This window comes from Rana temporaria, chromosome 1, assembly GCF_905171775.1.
Source record: "Rana temporaria chromosome 1, aRanTem1.1, whole genome shotgun sequence".
In the NCBI taxonomy this organism is placed as follows: Eukaryota; Metazoa; Chordata; class Amphibia; order Anura; family Ranidae; genus Rana; species Rana temporaria.
Window position 1 is genome coordinate 325,126,706 of NC_053489.1, and position 12,261 is coordinate 325,138,966.

Consider the following 12,261-nt stretch of genomic DNA (forward strand, 5'->3'; position numbering starts at 1 on the left):
GCCCCTGAGCACTGTCCACTCCAGGAGCTGCTGATGGTGACGTGCATCTCACAAGGATAACGCTGGCTGCATTCTGCACCGCTGGTTGTAGGGACACCTCTGGCTCCCCCCTTCCTCTTCCTCTGCCTCGTAGCGGTCCCTGCTGCGTACCTGACCCGCCCAGCTGAGGGGAAGCCTGCCTTCTTGTCAGCGCAGCTGCTGACGCTCCGCGAGCCGACCGCCCACGACCTCCTCCGGCAGGCACAGTATCGCCGCTCTGTTTCCTGAAAAAAAAAATGGGCTCACTGCGCCCCGCACCAACCAGCATGGGCGGAGCAGGGCTGTCAATCATTTTCTGTGCGCGCCTCCTCTTGCTCGTTCTCCTCTCCTCCACCGCCTCTGACGCGACCTCTTCAGATCTCGCGACCTCCGGCACCAAGAACACTGCGGGCTCCTCTTCAAACTCCATCCTATACGGCTGCTGCGGTCACTGAAGCTGCTGCTGCCCGGGGGGGTATCGTCACATAGCTCCCCTTCTTCCAACAACATGGGACCAGGTGAGGAAAGGCACTGCCTAAGCAAAGCTTCGCCGCCCTCAGCTTCTGCTTTCTCCAATAGCTGCCGCAATAGGGAATCCATTTGAAGGGATGTCAGTCAGCAATAAGCACAGCGGGGAGCTCCTCCTGCTGCGTCTGTTGATTAGCTGGCACTGATCCAAGCTGACCCATTCCCTTAAATAGACTGAAAAGGGGGCATTAATTAGTGCCCACAACATGGGGAGAGTGGCTGGCAAAATAAATAAAAAATAAATAAATAAATTAAATTTACAGTAAACGTTATTTTATATGTCTGTTTAAAAAAAAAAAAAAAATGGAGTCCTGTCAGCTTCACTATGGCTGTCAGGTATAATTTGGGCGGGCAGAAGCCTGGTTTTGGGCGGCAAAAACGTGATTTTGAGCGGGAAGGCTGAAGTCACGTTTTTCCCGGTCTTTTTCAAGTCACGTTTTTCCCGGTCTTTTTCAAGTCACGTTTTTCCCGGTCTTTTTGGGGCTATATAAGCCCAGCACCCCGAGGCATTAACCAGCTGTAACCTGGATCAGCGTGGTGTGCTCCCCCCCCCTCGTACCTTGGAGTCATGGAGTCATTGGTCCGGAAGATCCTGGAGCGTGCGGCAGCTGAAGGCGGCGAGGAATGGCTGAGGAGATGCGTGTCTGAACCCGAGGCGGAGTTCCCTCTCGTTCCCGAGGAAGAAGAAGACACAGCGGGTCTTTCTGAGGTAACTCAGGACCCTCTCCCTCTGCAGCCATCTTTTCTCCCCCACAGGTCTCCTAGGAGCCAGCCGCCTGAGCGCCCGGCGAAAGCATCGGTGTCCCGGACGGAAGAGGAAGCCAGCATGAGCTCAGCCAGCGTCACACCTCGCAGCAGTCTCCGGATCCAGAAGAAGAAGCAGAAGAGGTCGGCCTCTCCCTCTCCTGTGCGCGTCACTGCAGGGCGGGGTAGAGCCCGTCAATCACAAGCAGAAGAGAGGCCTTTTTTATTTCCTTTGCAGGTTCCATCTTCATTGGAGGACTCCTCAGCATCACTAGTCTCCAGGCAGAATAGGCTGGATGAGGTGATGGCTCAGCGTCATTCAGAAGCATCTGTACAAGCCTCAAGCTCTCAGAACAGCGCGTGCAGTACTACAATTTCACCACAGGTGGCAGCAGCGTCCTCTGTAGATGGTGAGTCTGCTGGCCATTCAATGCTAAGTCAATTATTAAATTCTATTAACAAATTGCAAGATGTTATTAGTAGCCAATTAAATTCACAAGTGTCCCCAGCTAATGTGTGGTCTAATCAGGTTAACCCTTCGCTGATCCCTAGCATTTCTAACATTAATTCTTTGCAGGATCCCGTTTGTTCTTTGCCAGTCCCTGCGCAAGTCCCTGAAATTTGTTTTAAAGAGCCCCTGCCATGCGATATTTCTCCGTTAGGTTTTCATCTGTCAACTAATATTAAAGAGAAAATTTGGAAGGGTGATTTTATTGATTTATTAACTTTACTTCCTGGCAAAGAATTTTCTGGGAAGTTTGATAAAAAATTAGATGAGGTTACTGATGATAGGCGTCGCACGGTTGTTCATAGAGCTTATAGCTCAGTGGTAGCGTCAATGCCTTCCATACCCTTCTTTTCCCAAAAATTTTTTATAATTGGCTTCAAGCTTTTTGTATTTTTTCTGCTATTATGGGAGAAAAATTCCCTGATAAATGTAGCGGTTTATTTCAACATTTGGAAAATATTTTGGAAGCCTATCGGAATTTTGGCGGATATGGTTGGTTCAATTATGATGAATCTTTCCGCCAAAAAATGTCGGTTTACCCCAACTTAAAGTGGGGTATGAAAGACGTAGGCTTATGGCTAAATTTAATTCTTCCTCAAAAACCGGCTTTTGCAAGACAATCGCCGGTAAGTCAAAATAGTTCAATTAAGAAAGGTCTTTGTTACGCTTTCAATGAGTCCCAGTGCAAGTGGTCGACCTCGTGCCGTTACAAGCATGAGTGCTCCTTTTGTTTTGGGACCCATCCAGTCACAAAGTGTTTCAAAAGAAATTATCCACATTCACAACACAGGGATAATTCCAAAAGCTTGCACGCCGGTGAAGCTGGAAAGAATGCACCCTTGGCTAATGCTGTTCCCAGACAGGGAGAAGGCGGAGGCCTTAATTGAAGGTTTTTCCTTAGGTTTTAAACTACCAGTGTTTTCAGGTGTCGGTTGTACCATGGTAAGCAATTTAAAATCCGTTTTGATGCATAGCCAGGTAGTGAGGGAGAAATTGATAAAGGAGATAGTTGCCGGTAGGGTTGCTGGTCCTTTTGTTTCTCCTCCCTTTGAAAATTTTCGCATTTCTCCTTTGGGTGTTGTGCCCAAAAAGGAGCCTGGCTCATATCGCTTGATACATCACCTTTCGTATCCCAAAGGTGATTCATTAAACGATGAGATTGATGGCTCCTTGGCCTCCGTTTCGTATGCAAGTTTTGATGACGCAATAAGACTCATTAAAAAATTCGGTAAGGGGGCCTTGTTAGCAAAGTCTGATATCAAATCTGCGTTCAGATTATTGCCTATTTCCCCTGAATCCTTTAGCTCATTGGGTTTTTGTTTTGAAGAAAAGTTTTTCTTTGATATGTGCCTACCCATGGGTTGCTCACTATCGTGTAGTTATTTTGAAATGTTTGCCACGTTTTTGCAATGGGTCATCACCCACGAGTCGGGTTGCGACGGCGTCATCCATTACCTAGATGATTATCTTTTTATTGGACCGCCAAATTCTCCCGTTTGTTTTTTTATTATTGAAATTATTTTTAAATATCTCGCAATATTTCGGCGTTCCTATTGCCACTGAAAAAACGGTCTTGCCAGTTACAGTTATAGAGTTTTTGGGTATCTCCATTGATACCATGTTATGTCAGTATCAACTTCCTTTAGCTAAAATAAATAAAATTCAAAGTTTGATTTTTCTTTTTCTAAGAAGAAGGAAGGTCCTGATAAAAGAACTTCAGTCCTTTTTGGGATTATTGGCTTTTGCAACCAGGGTCATGCCGGTTGGCAGGATTTTTTCCAGACGGTTGTCTTTGGCAATGTCTGGATTAAAATCTCCTTTTTCTCATATTCGCATCACTTCCGAGCTGAAAGATGATCTTTTGGTTTGGTCTCAGTTTTTGGAAGATTACAATGGTCGTACCTTTTTTCAAGAAGATTTTATTTTTTCAGCGGATATGGACCTTTACACTGACGCAGCGGGTGCACATGGCTTTGCTGCAATTTGGAGCACCCACTGGTGCTGTGGTAGTTGGCCTCCTTTTTGGGTGGCCAATAAGGCAACCAAGAATATAGTCCTACTTGAATTATTCCCTATAGTGGTAGCCTTTGAACTGTGGGGGAATATTTTAGCAAATAAAAGAATTTTGGTCCATTCAGACAATAAAGGTGTTATTTTTGCACTAAATTGTCTTTCTTCAAAATCCATTTTGGTGATAAAGTTACTGAGATATTTTGTTTTATTATGTCTAAAACTTAATATCTGGGTTAAAGCGAAGCATGTAGCTGGGAAAAGTAATCTGATAGCGGATGCACTGTCTCGTTTCCAGATGGCTCGTTTCAGACAACTCTTTCCGGAAGCGGACCCAGTGGGCTACACTTGCCCGAGTCATTTATGGGATTTGATATAACTCCTGTTATATCAGCCATTAGAAGCTCTATTGCCCCCAAGACATGGATCGATTATTCGGTTGCATGGAGGAAGTGGCTGTTGTTTCATGAGGAAGTAGGTTTATTTGGTTTTTCCCCTACGGAACAGACAGTCCTGGCATTTCTTTGTTCTCTTATGCAACAAAGTTTATCCTATCACTACATCAACAAGAGTTTGGCTGGGATTTCTTTTTTCCTGAAGTTGCATAATTTGCCTGCCTGTAACAGCTTCTTTTCAGTACGTCAGGTCCTAAAGGGTTATAGAAGGCAGACATTTACACCAGATACGCGTAGGCCCATTTCCATAGAGCTTTTAAGGAATATTTGTTTAGCTACAAGTAAAGTTTGTTGTTCAGAATTTGAATCCTTACTATTCCAGACAGCTTTCGTGTTAATTTTCTTTGCAGCTCTCCGCATATCGGAGCTAGTTCCAAACAATAAAAAAGGTAATTCTGGTTTGCAAGTAGGGGAAGTTTGCATCTCGCAAGGGAAAGTACAAGTTTTTGTCAACAAGTCAAAAACTGATATTTTTGGCAGAGGGCATTGGCTTACCCTGCATGCCTGCGGTGATCCTATTATTTGCCCTTATATAGTTTTATCCAAGTATTTTTCAGTTAGGCCTTCATGTGCAGGTAATTTTTTGGTTCATCTTGATTTTTCTCCATTGACAAAGTTTCAATTTTCTACCATATTTCGGCGCTGTTTGGTTTCTTTAAATCTTGGTCATTTAAAATTTTCCCCTCATTCTTTCCGTATTGGAGCTGCCACGGAAGCTGCTAGAATGGGTCTTAATGATTCTGTTATTAAAAGTCTGGGTAGATGGGAATCTAAGAGATTTAGTATATATATTCGCCCTAATCTATCTGTTTGATTCTAGGTTCAATATCTTCCGTCTGGATAATTGGACATTCATTTGTTCACTGGGCTCACAAAAGGGCAGGTCAACGTTGCTACTCTACTAATCTTTCTTTACCCTCTGATTCTTTTAAAATCTTCTGGAAAGGTATTCGTGGCCTCCGGTGGAACAATCTTTTTCAGCATATTTCTTTGCTTTCTAATGTTTTGCCTTACCCGGATATTTTAATAATTCACCTAGGAGGGAACGATGTAGGTAAATGTTCAACGTTGGACCTAATTTTAATGATAAAAAATGACTTGCAACGTATTCATTTATTTTTCCCAGGTACCAGAATAATTTTTTCAGAGATGATTCCTCGTTTGATCTGGTTATCTTTGTCAGAGAAAAAATCTTTGGAGAAGATACGTAAACGAGTTAATCATTCAATTGAAAAATTCATGCCTGTGTTGGGCAGTTTTTCCTATAGGCATACTGAATTGGAGGGTGGCTTATCTGGCCTTTACAGGCCAGATGGTGTTCACCTATCTGATATAGGTTTAGATATTTTTAATATGGATTTTCAAAACATGATAGAAATGGCCACGGTGGTGGGGTAGGCCGCTTTTGTTAGCGGACAAAAGCGGCTGGTGGGGACTTGTATTTATTTATTATTTATGGTATTCGCTCGATTTTTATGACTGAGCGAGATCTTGAGAGAGAATTTTAAGTTTGGAAAGTTATTTTAAGAAGTTGAATATTGAAAGTTTTATTTATTAAGAAGTTAAATTATTAATTGGATTATTTATTTATTTATATATATTTATATATTTACCAATAAAGGTGCCGCGGCCATTTCTATTACCAAAAAAGAAAATGAATAAAAAAATAATTATTATCAATAAAATTATTTAAATACACTTTGGTATGTTGAGTTTTTATTTATAGGTATTAGTTATATTTATTTGGTACAGCCTACATTCCCATGAAAAGGGGGCATTAATTAGTGCCCACAACATGGGGAGAGTGGCTGGCAAAATAAATAAAAAATAAATAAATAAATTAAATTTACAGTAAACGTTATTTTATATGTCTGTTTAAAAAAAAAAAAAAAATGGAGTCCTGTCAGCTTCACTATGGCTGTCAGGTATAATTTGGGCGGGCAGAAGCCTGGTTTTGGGCGGCAAAAACGTGATTTTGAGCGGGAAGGCTGAAGTCACGTTTTTCCCGGTCTTTTTCAAGTCACGTTTTTCCCGGTCTTTTTCAAGTCACGTTTTTCCCGGTCTTTTTCAAGTCACGTTTTTCCCGGTCTTTTTGGGGCTATATAAGCCCAGCACCCCGAGGCATTAACCAGCTGTAACCTGGATCAGCGTGGTGTGCTCCCCCTTCCCTCCCACCCTGTCGCAGCACCTGTTATGTATCATGTCACCCTTGAAGTCAAGGGGGGACTTGTATTTATTTATTATTTATGGTATTCGCTCGAGTTTTATGACTGAGCGAGATCTTGAGAGAGAATTTTAAGTTTGGAAAGTTATTTTAAGAAGTTGAATATTGAAAGTTTTATTTATTAAGAAGTTAAATTATTAATTGGATTATTTATTTATTTATATATATTTATATATTTACCAATAAAGGTGCCGCGGCCATTTCTATTACCAAAAAAGAAAATGAATAAAAAAATAATTATTATCAATAAAATTATTTAAATACACTTTGGTATGTTGAGTTTTTATTTATAGGTATTAGTTATATTTATTTGGTACAGCCTACATTCCCATGCAACTGGCTTTCCAGCAATTTCTAAACAGTCACCTGACTATTGTGACCAATAGCTATCTGCCCTCTCCAACCTTCCAACCTTACCTGCACACCTGATTTCCCCAGCTAATCACCCCTTCTACTGCTAACCTTCCAGAATCATACCTTTAATCTGAACTTTACATAAACCCCTGACCTCTCTATGAACCCAACCTCATAGGTGACATACTTTTGCTGCTGCAGTGATCCCATAGGGGAAGGAGGGCCTATTAATGGCTCCCTTTCCTTTCCCATTCTCCAGTTATGAAAATATGCAGAATGAAAAAATGTGTTTTGTTTCAGATCCAAAAATATCAAAGGAAAAGAAAATTATATCCAATTTGAATCCTCTCCAATCACCAATGTGATATGTAATGCAAAGTGTGAATCCTCCACCCTTGTAGATTAGCCATTCACCTCACTGTCATGACCCCACATATTTTTCCCTCTCTAGGGATCAAGACAAACAGCTGACACTTCAAATGCCTCTTAATCAGATGGATGGATGAATAGATTTCCAATCCCCAAAGCATACATGCAGGAAGAATAAGCACACAGATCTAGAGCTCTACATATAAAAATTCAAATTTATAAAAAAAAAGGTAAAGTATTGCACTTACAAAAATGGCACTATATGCAGTGCTTACCATGAATCGCGTGTCTGTCATATACAATCACAGGATCCTTAGATACAGATATGATCGCGGGATGACACCATATACGTGAAAAACTCATCCTACTATTCTACTCTGTTCTATTCTTTTCTATTATATCATTTTATTTTCTATTCTATTTTTTCCTATTCTTTTATTTTCTATTCTGATCTGTTTTACTCTATTATTTTCTATTCTAGTCTGTTTGACTCTATTCTTTTATTTTCAAAATTCAGAAGACAGCTATATGGGATAGCAAGCAGGAACATTTGACCATATAAATAAATACCTTTAATTAATTTAAAATAAATAATTTAAATAAATAAATAAATAACAAACACTCCTCTGGGGTTTTAAGGCCGCGGCTGCTTTATTATTGGTTTTAACATAAAATTGTATTCAAACCATTACATTTTATTCCAAATCAACTTATTAAACAACCTAGTCACACGGCTCAGGCTGTATTTATCATAAAGTTAAAAATTCCACTCTTTTATTAACATGAATTCATAACAAACCTTGTCCCCTGATGTGAAATTTCCTCGGACCTGTGAAAAAATTGGACCCGCGTCACTTCCGGTGCTCGTACGTCAGAGCACAGCTGATCGCGGGACCACGGCGCATGCGCAGCGCATGCGCAGATGGGTTTTTGAGTCTGAAAATATCCTTGACTGGGGTAGGCGGGCAGAGGCGGATCAAGCTCAATTCAGAGACTCGGGTGGGAGGGGCGGAGGCGGTGCAAGAGTTTTAATGACATTATCGGCAGCACCGACTCCAGCCCCGTCCCTAAGCAGAGCTTCTTGAGGTCCGTGAAAAATATAGATTTGGGTGGGCGGGCGGAGGCGGAGCAACATTCTCAATTACATTGCAGCCAGCCCCGCCTCCAGCCCCGTCCCTTTACACACAGTAGCCTGCTTCTTCCCATACTGTTTTGGTCCGTGAATTTCACAGACTCGGGTAGGCGGGACGGAGGCGGAGCAACAGTTTAATGCCCAATATTAAAGTCTGTCAAGAAAATGTCTATTTAGGTGGAGAGCTTCTGAATACCCGACCAACAAACACATTTCCATTTTATTCCTCATTTCAATGGGAAAGTTTAAAGTGCCAAAAAGTAAAGTTCCGCTCTTCTGTATTTTTTTAGGCTCCATGTACACGGGACCATCCTCCCCACCGGCTGCAGGGATCAACCCCCCCCCCCCACCGCCATCCTCCCAGCTGTATGAATCACCCCCCCCCCCCCCCAACCGCCATCCTCCCAGCTGTACGAATCACCCCCCCCCCACCGCCATCCTCCCAGCTGTACGAATTACCCCCCCCCACCGCCATCCTCCCAGCTGTACGAATCACCCCCCCCCACCGCCATCCTCCCAGCTGTACGAATCACCCCCCCCCCCACCGCCATCCTCCCAGCTGTACGAATCACCCCCCACCGCCATCCTCCCAACTGTACGAATCACCCCCCCCCCCCACCGCCATCCTCCCAGCTGTATGAATCCCCCCCCCCCACCGCCATCCTCCCAGCTGTACGAATCACCCCCCCCCCCCACCGCCATCCTCCCAGCTGTACGAATCACCCCCCCACCGCCATCCTCCCAGCTGTACGAATCACCCCCCCACCGCCATCCTCCCAGCTGTACGAATCACCCCCCCCACCGCCATCCTCCCAGCTGTACGAATCACCCCCCCCAACATCCTCCCAGCTGCAGGGATCAACCCCCCCCAACATCCTCCCGGCTGCAGGGATCAACCCCCCCCAACATCCTCCCGGGTGCAGGGATCAACCCCCCCCCCAACATCCTCCCGGCTGCAGGGATCAACCCCCCCCCCCAACATCCTTCCAGCTGTACGAATCACCCCCCCCCAACATCCTCCCGGCTGCAGGAATCAGCCCCCCCCCAACATCCTCCCGGCTGCAGGGATCAACCCGCCCCCCAACATCCTCCCGGCTGCAGGGATCAACCCCCCCCCAACATCCTCCCGGGTGCAGGGATCAACCCCCCCCCCCAACATCCTCCCGGCTGCAGGGATCAACCCCCCCCAACATCCTTCCAGCTGTACGAATCACCCCCCCCCAACATCCTCCCGGCTGCAGGAATCAGCCCCCCCCAACATCCTCCCGGCTGCAGGGATCAACCCCCCCCCCCCCCAACATCCTTCCAGCTGTATGAATCACCCCCCCCCCCCCCCACCGCCATCCTCCCAGCTGTACGAATCCCCCCCCACCGCCATCCTCCCAGCTGTACGAATCACCCCCCCCCACCGCCATCCTCCCAGCTGTACGAATCACCCCCACCGCCATCCTCCCAGCTGTACGAATCACCCCCCCCCCACCGCCATCCTCCCAGCTGTACGAATCACCCCCCCCCCCACAGCCATCCTCCCAGCTGTACGAATCACCCCCCCCCCACCGCCATCCCCCCAGCTGTACGAATCACCCCCCCCCCCCCCGCCATCCTCCCAGCTGTACGAATCACCCCCCCCCCCCAACATCCTCCCAGCTGCAGGGATCAACCCCCCCCCAACATCCTCCCGGGTGCAGGGATCAACCCCCCCCCAACATCCTCCCGGCTGCAGGGATCAACCCCCCCCAACATCCTTCCAGCTGTACGAATCACCCCCCCCACCGCCATCCTCCCAGCTGCAGGGATCAACCCCCCCCCAACATCCTCCCGGCTGCAGGAATCAGCCCCCCCCCCAACATCCTCCCAGCTGCAGGGATCAACCCCCCCCCCCCAACATCTTCCCAGCTGCAGGGATCACCCCCCCCAGCTGTAGGGATCACCCCCCCACCACCACCCCCCCAGCTGTAGGGATCACCCCCCCCCACCATCCTCCCAGCTGTAGGGATCACCCCCCCAGCTGTAGGGATCACCTCCCCCCCCACCATCCTCCGAGCTGCAGGGATCACCCCCCCCAGCTGTAGGGATCACCCCCCCCCCACCATCCTCCAAGCTGTAGGGATCACACACCCCCCCACCATCCTTCCAGCTGCAGGGATCACCCCCCAGCTGTAGGGATCACCCCCCCCCCACCACCACCACCCCCAGCTGTAGGGATCACCCCCCCACCATCCTCCCAGCTGCAGGGATCACCCCCCCCAGCTGTAGGGATCACCCCCCACCATCCTCCAAGCTGTAGGGATCACCCCCCCCCCCCATCCTCCGAGCTGCAGGGATCACCCCCCCCCCAGCTGTAGGGATCACCCCCCCCCCCACCATCCTCCAAGCTGTAGGGATCACCCCCCCCCACCATCCTCCCAGCTGCAGGGATCACCCCCCCAGCTGTAGGGATCACCCCCCCCACCACCACCCCCCCAGCTGTAGGGATCACCCCCCCCCAGCTGTAGGGATCACCCCCCCACCATCCTCCAAGCTGTAGGGATCACCCCCCCCCCTCCATCCTCCAAGCTGCAGGGATCACCCCCCACAGCTGTAGGGATCACCCCCCCCCACCATCCTCCAAGCTGTAGGGATCACCCCCCCCCCCCACCGCCATCCTCCCAGCTGTACGAATCACCCCCCCCACCGCCATCCTCCCAGCTGTACGAATCACCCCCCCCACCGCCATCCTCCCAGCTGTACGAATCACCCCCCCCCCCCACCGCCATCCTCCCAGCTGTACGAATCACCCCCCCCCCCACCGCCATCCTCCCAGCTGTACGTATCACCACCGCCATCCTCCCAGCTGTACGAATCACCCCCCCCCCCCCACCGCCATCCTCCCAGCTGTAGGAATCACCCCCCCCCCCACAGCCATCCTCCCAGCTGTACGAATCACCCCCCCCCCACCGCCATCCTCCCAGCTGTACGAATCACCCCCCCCCCCAACATCCTCCCAGCTGCAGGGATCAACCCCCCCCCCAACATCCTCCCGGGTGCAGGGATCAACCCCCCCCCAACATCCTCCCGGCTGCAGGGATCAACCCCCCCCAACATCCTTCCAGCTGTACGAATCACCCCCCCCCCCCCACCGCCATCCTCCCAGCTGCAGGGATCAACCCCCCCCCCAACATCCTCCCGGCTGCAGGAATCAGCCCCCCCCCCAACATCCTCCCAGCTGCAGGGATCAACCCCCCCCCCCAACATCCTCCCAGCTGCAGGGATCACCCCCCCCCAGCTGTAGGGATCACCCCCCCACCACCACCCCCCCCAGCTGTAGGGATCACCCCCCCCACCATCCTCCCAGCTGTAGGGATCACCCCCCCAGCTGTAGGGATCACCTCCCCCCCCACCATCCTCCGAGCTGCAGGGATCACCCCCCCCAGCTGTAGGGATCACCCCCCCCCCCACCATCCTCCAAGCTGTAGGGATCACACACCCCCCCACCATCCTTCCAGCTGCAGGGATCACCCCCCAGCTGTAGGGATCCCCCCCCCCCACCACCACCACCCCCAGCTGTAGGGATCACCCCCCCACCATCCTCCCAGCTGCAGGGATCACCCCCCCCAGCTGTAGGGATCACCCCCCACCATCCTCCAAGCTGTAGGGATCACCCCCCCCCACCATCCTCCGAGCTGCAGGGATCACCCCCCCCCCAGCTGTAGGGATCACCCCCCCCCCCACCATCCTCCCAGCTGTAGGGATCACCCCCCCCCACCATCCTCCCAGCTGCAGGGATCCCCCCCCCAGCTGTAGGGATCACCCCCCCCCACCACCACCCCCCCAGCTGTAGGGATCACCCCCCCCAGCTGTAGGGATCACCCCCCCACCATCCTCCAAGCTGTAGGGATCACCCCCCCGCCTCCATCCTCCAAGCTGCAGGGATCACCCC

At 49.3% G+C, this 12,261-nt stretch overlaps 1 long non-coding RNA gene across 1 annotated transcript in view; it reads left to right on the forward strand.

The window, feature by feature from the left end:
- The first annotated feature begins 350 nt into the window (after positions 1-350).
- Positions 351-12,261, forward strand: part of LOC120945923 — a 36,690-nt gene continuing 24,779 nt past the window's right edge. The window contains exons 1-2 of the long non-coding RNA XR_005750627.1: positions 351-536; positions 7,293-7,440. This is a non-coding gene — a long non-coding RNA (uncharacterized LOC120945923). The remainder of the gene's footprint in view (positions 537-7,292; positions 7,441-12,261) is intronic.